Source organism: Poecilia mexicana, unplaced genomic scaffold (assembly GCF_051168715.1).
Source record: "Poecilia mexicana isolate PSO_F unplaced genomic scaffold, ASM5116871v1 scaffold_16, whole genome shotgun sequence".
NCBI lineage: Eukaryota > Metazoa > Chordata > Actinopteri > Cyprinodontiformes > Poeciliidae > Poecilia > Poecilia mexicana.
This window is the reverse complement of record NW_028263385.1, coordinates 14,012,282-14,020,538: the sequence shown is the minus strand read 5'-3', so window position 1 is coordinate 14,020,538 and position 8,257 is coordinate 14,012,282.

Genomic DNA, 8,257 nt, shown 5'->3' with positions numbered 1-8,257 from the left:
TTTGCCAAACCTGTGCATGTAAATGGACGCGGCGTTCAGAGTCTGCTCTGCACTTCGTCCTGTTTCCTGAGCGCCTCCTGTGCCACGCGTAGCAGGCGATGTTCATGATGAGCTGTAACAACAGAACCTGCGTGTTCATACCATGTGTATACGGTATTCATGCCGAGTCTTTAGTGTATTTTTGTTGGGCCTGTTGCGAAGTGACAGTGTAAATACTGGGGGTGCCCTGGTGCTTTTGTCAAAAGACGATGTTTCCGATGCTAACAGCGGCGCGCATAAAATGGCCATTAGCTCCAGCTGTGGGTGGTGGGGTTCTGCCATTTTGCCAATTAGATTCTGTGAGGTAGTTTCACAAACCTCGAGGGGTTCTGCTCAAAAACGAAAAGTACACAAAGAGCAGGAGCGTAGCGTCTCTTTTAAAAATGCCACTTGAACCTTTGCTTGAGTGTTACATCGGTATTGAAAGTCTGTGGTGAGCTCAGGGTTTTTGCAAAAAGCTGGATGTGAGTCGCACACGGGCAACAAAAACAGATCTGGGTCGCATTCGCCTGCTGTGTGAACGCAGCGTTTAGTCTCATGCTCCTCAGCTCTGAAACAAAGTTCCTGAAACGTGCAGAAGCTATTTTCTCCAGCTCAACCCATAAAGGCACAAAAATGATTTCATCAGGTTGTTTCTATCAAGGCTCTGTGTTTAAATTTTGATGTGTCTTTGCTTTATTATGATGCTTTGTGTTCTTGTTTTTGGGGATATTTTGTGATTTTAATGTCTTATTTCTGGCTCTTTATTTACCTGTAAAGGACTTTGAATAATGGTATAAACTCACCTTACTTTCTTGAAATTTAAATGTCCTGGTTTTCTATTGATTTAATAAAAACCTAACCTTTCCCCACAGTATTTCCCCGCGCTTTGCGTTTACTGTTTTCCAGAAAAAGAGACTAAGTTCATGAGATCAAGCGTCAATGTCAGCATTTCAGTACCATTGAATTTTATGTCACCATTACGTATGATGGTAGTTATTGTCTTTCACTCTCCAGTATTTGATCACTGCTGTGGGTAAAACAAGAAAATATTCCCTTTTTTTCTAAGAATGAAAGAGTTGGTGCCTTTTCTTCCCAGCTGTAAGATGTTGCACCATTGTTCCACAGTCACATAGGACAAATGCACAGTAGAGTAAAAATGTCAACAGTTCGTGACAAATGAACTCATGAAACCTACCAGAGCTTGGTGACTCAGTGTAAGAGTATTCAACGGTAGACTTTTTTCCTGAAGGCAGTAGCTGTAGATCTTGCAGAAATCTGAAACAAAGATATGTCAGGCAGCCACCGCTATTTGATTTGCCCTTCTGCTTTCATCCTCTTTCCATTTTTGCTCATCATCCCCTCCACATGACACAGTAATGACAGCCTCCTGTTCACTTGCTGCAAATTTACCTCAGAGACAATCCATTTTATTACTTTAATTTGGAAATAAAACACAGAGTGGCGGCAACGCTGGAAATGAGATGGAGAGAAAGGCGAAGGAAGAAAAGGAGCAAAGCTTGGCCTAGAGCTATGGAAAGTTGTAATAGATGTTATGTGAGCAGCAGGAAAATAAGAACATGTAGGCGTTTATGTGGCATTAAGACTTTGGCGCTCATTAACATAAGCCCTTTCCGCTTTAGGTTTCTGAAAGCTGCATTGTTCTTGCAGAAATTGGGCTTCCAAACAATGAACATAGATAAACAACTCGGTGTAAGAACAGAATGTACATCCGTGGAACAGAAATACTAATAACAGATGGACCAACACAAAGTATTAAATAGGAGAAAAATTATTATGGTTTTTAGTATTTGTTTCCAAATGTAAATGAGAAATGTGAAGCGCATACCCCGTTATTGTAATACAGCTAAATAAAATCCAATTCAACCAATTGTTGGTTGAATTAAAATCCGACAAAGTTCAGCTGTGGAAAGGCCATTTATTTGCACTTTTCAGCTCTACTGATCTAAGATATATCACTTAACTTAACCTGATAGAAATGGCCCCCGTTTATGGGAAACTAAAGTTTAATACATATGAAAAAAATAAAAGTCTGCAAAAGTGCAACTGCAGCTGTTGGCTAAGAGAAACAAAAGTGACAGGTGGGCTTGGGAAAATTAAAGGATGATTCTGCTTTAACAAATAGGTCGACTAGTTCCTGACTGTTACCCCGAGCTGTCACTGGAAAGACAGTCACCAGCTGCCACTTTTCTGCCCGTTTCCCAGACTTCTGTCAGCTTTGAGAAACCTGTCAGCAAGGCCTGCATGGGAGTCAGACAGAGGCTAGCAGAAATATGAAAGGAAACATGCCAGGGCCTCGTTTCCACTAAAGTTAGAAAGTTTTCCAGATGCAGCAGGAACTTTAAGGTGTAATCTGTTACATTTATTCCAACCGAAACACAAATACATTTTATAGCCCTGCGACTGCAGTGCTGCTCAGGTGTTTTCTTCCAGAGGCAATTTGTAAAGTCCACTTGTCACAAGAGAATTATACTGACGATATTTGCATATTTACAATCAGTGACGGTATCCAAAGGGGGAAGACACAAATCCTGTTCATCCATTCATTCATGTCATTAACTCAGTGCGGCAGAGCGCCGTTGATTCACAAAACATACGTCCACACAACCTAATACACATCTCATCAGACTGATGTCATTGGCTTATGGTTGCAGTAGTATGAGCAAGTAATTGTTTTCTTTCTGTAAGACTTGCAGAAACCAAAACTAATCCCAAAATTATTCATATTGGACTTAAAACAATTTACATCTAGCAACGAATGTTTTTCTTTCCTAATATCTTAAACCTTTTCCAAGTTTACTTTGAGAGTTTAATGCTTATTGGAAACGCAAGTCAGCCAGCACAACAAACAGGAAGTCCTTGCCAGGTGGCTACATTTAAACTTCTTGAATGTCTTACACTAAATATGTAAAGCTATCAGACGATATCCACTCTGAAAGTTTCTCCAGGCTCAAAGAGAAACAAACAGCCAAGTTAGCTGCGGGTTAGGATCAGTAAACAGATCCTGCTCTCCAGCTGAAGTAAACAAAACGTGATTATTTGTTGTTTGTGTTGCTTGAGACAGAAACTCCCACAATTATGGCAAATACAATATATATATATATATATATATATATATATATATATATATATATATATATATATATATATATATATATATATATATATATATATGCGTGCTGGCTATTGATCTTAAAAACTGGCTTGACTCTGCCACATATTGTTGGCCGTCGCAGGGACAGCATATGAGCCGTGGAACAATGGTGTGCTGTTCTGCAGCCTGTGAGGCATCTTTTGTTTTACGATAATGTGGTGCTTTGTCCTCACAGCCTCTGACGTGTGTTTGGCTTTATAGTAATGTTGTCTAATGAAGCTTCTTTACAATAAGACGGGGCATTATTCCTGCAGCCGTCTATTTAATGCCGTTCTCTGGAGCTCACAAGAAAAATAATGCCGCTGTTTGATTGCACATCCTTCAGGGGAATGTAATTCAACCTTTGTAGATCAATAAAATCTATTGTATTGCAATGGATTCCACTTACTATTCTAATCCATACCCTGCCATTTACAGACATATGGGCATGTTGACTGCAATTGCCGTTATGTAATTAATAATCATGGCGGGGCAATTAAAATTTGGAGACTTTATGGGCCTGCTGATGAAGCGAGGAACCTAAAGCTCTTCCTTTTCTGCACATTTCTACATTTCTTCTTGTTTGTTCTTGTTTGCCTTTTTGTCTCCCCCTCCCCCGCAGCAAACGCGTTCTCATATGAAAAATAAGCGCTGCCTTTTGTACGCGACGTGAAAGCGTGTACAAAGCGATGAACAGCTTTAACACTTATCCTTGACTTATCCTTTACCCGCACGCAATTAATTACAGCCTGGAACTGCGGCCCTGGGATCAGCTGCCGCTGCAACGAAAACACGAGTGTGCACGGAAAGCCGAGCGACTCGGGGAGCGTCGCCGTGTCCCAAGCTGAGAGCCCTGCACCAGCAACCGTCGGCAGCGGCAGTCATTATCGCACGAAAGCAGCAGTCTCCAACTTTATTCGGGAGGGAGTGTGTGTGTTCACGGGCCCACAGTAATCCACATTCACATTGTTAATTGGTTCAATTAGTTCTCTCTGATACTGTATGAATTTTTCCACTCTGCCTGTCCCCAGATAAAGTCCAGTTAATGTATTACTGGGCAGAGGTTACAAATTGTGTTCCCAGTGGTAAGGCTTAATACACAGTGGATTTAAAGTCATTTATCTGGTTGAGTGGACTAAAAACTGTATCGCTGACACTGTAATGAGGGAACACAAGCAGCTTGGCCTCACTGTTTAGACTCATGGACAAGTTCACAATGAGAGTACAGCACCTTGCAGCGGTATTTATTCACACTGATTTTTTTTTATTTTTTTTCCAGAGGTCGGCAACCTTTAGGATCCAAACGGATCACTACAAAAGAGTGAAATGTGGCAAAATTGAGTGCAGTTTACTTCCCCTTTTAGGTTTTAGAATAATAAAAAACCCAAAGACGGAGCTCAGTTCTCCAGTCGAGCTACATTCCTACCTTCATCTATGGCCACAAGCTTCTGGTCGTGACCTAAAGAACGAAATCAAGCTGCCGAAATGAGTTTTCTCCTCGGGGAGACTGGGCTCTCCCTTCGAGACGGGGTGAGAAGCTCGGTCATCCAGGGGGGATGTGGCAGAGTAGAGCTGCTGCTCCTCCACATCGAGAGGAGTCAGTCGAGGTGACTCAGACGTCTGGTCAGGATGCCTCACTGGTGAGGCGTCGTTTATGATTTGAAACGGGGTCAACGTACAACATAAATTAATCTCAGATGAAATGTGCCTAGTACTCTGGTGTTAATTTTCAGCTGGCTGGTAATAAAATAAACTTAAGAAACTTTAAAAGCAAAGTACCATTTTCCTTATACCATTTTGCATCTGTGTCTTTCAGAAAATCTCAATAGAATCCATCAAAGTTTGTGGTCATAATGCAACAAAATGTACTGAAATGAAGAAGCCCATGAGGTGCGAGTACTTTTTCAAGGAACTTGAAACGTACATATTTGTGTTGACTAAGTTGCCCTTTAATTTGATTAACATGCACTGCAAGTGTGCAACCTGTAATCCTTTATCCAATCAATGTCGACATCTGGGCCGAGAGATCAAGTTAATGACACTTCAAACCTCCTGACTTAATGGTCCCTCTCATTTTAAAGGCCGAGTAAAAGTTACTGCAGGGGCAGGAAATGGGGAGCAGTCTTAACAGCCGCACAAACACACGCACGCGCGCGCGCGCACGCACGCACGCACCAGTTCGTCCTACAAATGAGGCAGTTGCATTACTGTCTGTCAAGTGAATGGAGAGCATGTATTGATCTGGAACAGAAGCTCATTCATCAGTGCAGTTAAGCAAAATACCATTAAGGGGGAATTAGAAATTATGTCCACACACAAGCACACATTTTTATTGTTGTCTTTTCCAAAACCAGGCCCAACCCCACACAGAAACAATCTTTGACTCTGCTTAGTGCCTCCATAAGCAGCAGAAGCCAAAGACAGGTTAATAAATACATCAGCCGCTCGTAAACAAAGGAAAACCTCCAAAGTTTAAAGACTATGCACACATACTCATAATTTAAAGCTAAATTAATAATTTAAACTGCTTCTATTTGAATGAGGAAAACATTTTATGCACATGCAAGTGGTTGTAAATAAATTAATAAGTAATTATCAAAGCAGCAAAAAGCTTGGTCGCTCTCTCAAGTTGGCCGTCTCTGATGTTAAGACTGGAGATTCCTGCTGATGCCAGTAGATGTTTGAGTACGATGGGAACGAAATCAAGCAGCCAAAAAGAGTTAGAACTCAGAGTTCCTGTGATTTAGGTGCAGTTTTTATAACACATGTATGGGTTAGTCTTTCATAGTTTGGCTCTTTTTCTTCAGCTAATCATGCTTTAGTTGATTAGTCACTTATTTTCCAAATTGGCTGCTACTTTCTACTTGCAGAACAGGCAGCAAGTGTGCTAAAATAAATAGGGATCAAAAAACATACCACAGGGGGGAAAAAAACCTCTTGTATCTTCTTTCTAGATATTTGGCATGAAAAGAGGCTGCTACAGATTTTTTGACATGTTCTACCACATTAGCTGAGACGGGACGCATACTGCACACGTACTAACCTGCCGCAAAATTGACACACCTTCTGCAGCGTCTTTTGGCTTCAATTAAGCGCAATTGTTTCCATAATTAAGAGAGCCCATCATCAGCCAAAGAAACCGACCCTCAGCCTGTTGTTGAAGGGTGATGAATTCATCCATTCTCTCAGCCTTTCTTTCCAGGCAAAAGCAGAGATTAAAAAAAAAAAAAAAAAAGTCAGCAATCCTGACCAGCCAGTCTGCCAGCTTGTTGCGTTTTCACAATATTTCACTTCCACGGAGAAAATCTTGCATATAATTTGCCTCTTGTTCAGTTCATTGCTTCCTTCCTGTTTTGTTAAATCCAAAACATTTTCAGACATTTGCCTTGAAGTTTGCATAACACTGTCTTTTTACACCGCTTGTGTAACTGACAATGGCTATATGGGGAAAAAGATGTTTTTAAAAGGATCAACTTAAGGGTTTTATCAATCAGTAGAAATAAAATTGATTCAAATCGATTAATAGATTTCTTTTTAAACGAAGCCCCATTATCAGTTGTACAAGTATTGGGAGTGACAAGTGCTTATGTGGCCACTGGGGGAAAATATGACCCACCCCTGGGCTTCTACACAAGCCCCCAAATGAAATCTAGGGCCTCATATGTCCTTGTGCCATCTGGCAAAACAAAAAACAAAAAAAAACTGCTGCTTTCTCACTATTTTTCCACTACATGGCCGATGATGTTTAGTTCCAGTTTCTGCTCTAAATGTGCTCCACAATAAAAATGCTGCTGACTGATGAAGCTCTGAAGAAGTTCAACTTTTTCCTCCACCAGCCCATTTGTGGGGTTTTATGGATAAAGTCCTGCTAGCAGGGTGATTCCAGCTCCACAGGGTTAGAATGTATGATATTGTAGGAGGGGGAACATTTCCATATAATGAACACAGTACATCTTCTTTAGAAACCCTCATGAGGAGCACAGATGAGGATAAAGAGGAAAGAAAGAAAGAAGGAAAGAAAGAAAGAAAGGGAGATCAAGGTAGATTTCAAGAACGAGAGTGCAATGATGAAGGAGGAGGAATGAGAGACAGTAAAACGGGAGTGGGGGGTGGCGGGGATACTGGTGGAGGTGGTAATAATGAGAGAGAAAATTTAATGGTAGAGACAAAGGGGTAAGGCGGAAGGAGGTAATGTTAATGCAGTGCAGCCTGCAGGTTGTGCTTCCCTCTGCACCACTGGTGAGCACTCCTGGCTGCGGTGAGCAGTCGCTCCTTTATATCAACCTCCCGCTGCTACTGTAAAAGGAGACGCTGCGCGAATGTACTTATGTTTTTTTGGTGTGTTTTTATGTGTACGCCTGTCTGCAGCGCCCTTTGTTTGGAAGCTTGCAACAATCTGTCATGCTGGCTCCTGATTTGTGTGGATAAAAGAAGCAACAATGATGAGCCCCGTAATGAGAGCTATTTAGCATGCTGTTCAAAGCGAGCTGCCACGTCTGTCAATCACAGGAAGTTTTCTAGTCTCTTTGTAACAATTAGGGCTTTTGTCATGAAGACGTCTTGAGTTTTAAATTGACGCTGTGGTGACAGACATGCACTCATGCCCAACTCCCAATCTTTACTTCTGTTTTTTACCAAATTTTTTTTTAATTTCTTGCAATTTGCAGGCTGTCAAAACTGTTTCCACAAGTAGTTGATGAGATGACGGCACCTTTAGACTGTATGACTCGGGTCAGATATTCTAGTTATCCCTTCACAAGCTTCACATAACAGTTTGCATTACTTCTGACTACATTGTACTTGAATTGGTGTTATTTTTCCAATTTGGAAGATCCTTTTATGGTTTGGATTTGACTTCCTGACTGATGTCTTGAGATTGCAGTTAAATATTTGTTGCCTTTTCTTTTCAGAGTTAGGATAGTGGAAATAACAATGCTTAAACCTTTTCATCTTAGTTTTGTTAGAATAAAACATGTCTCCAAATTTCAAGGTAATTGCCTGTTAGTGCATTTACAAACTGTAGTTGTGCATGAAATATATTTTGGAAGAGTGGCTAAATTGTTTTATCGTAGATGATGACTCTCA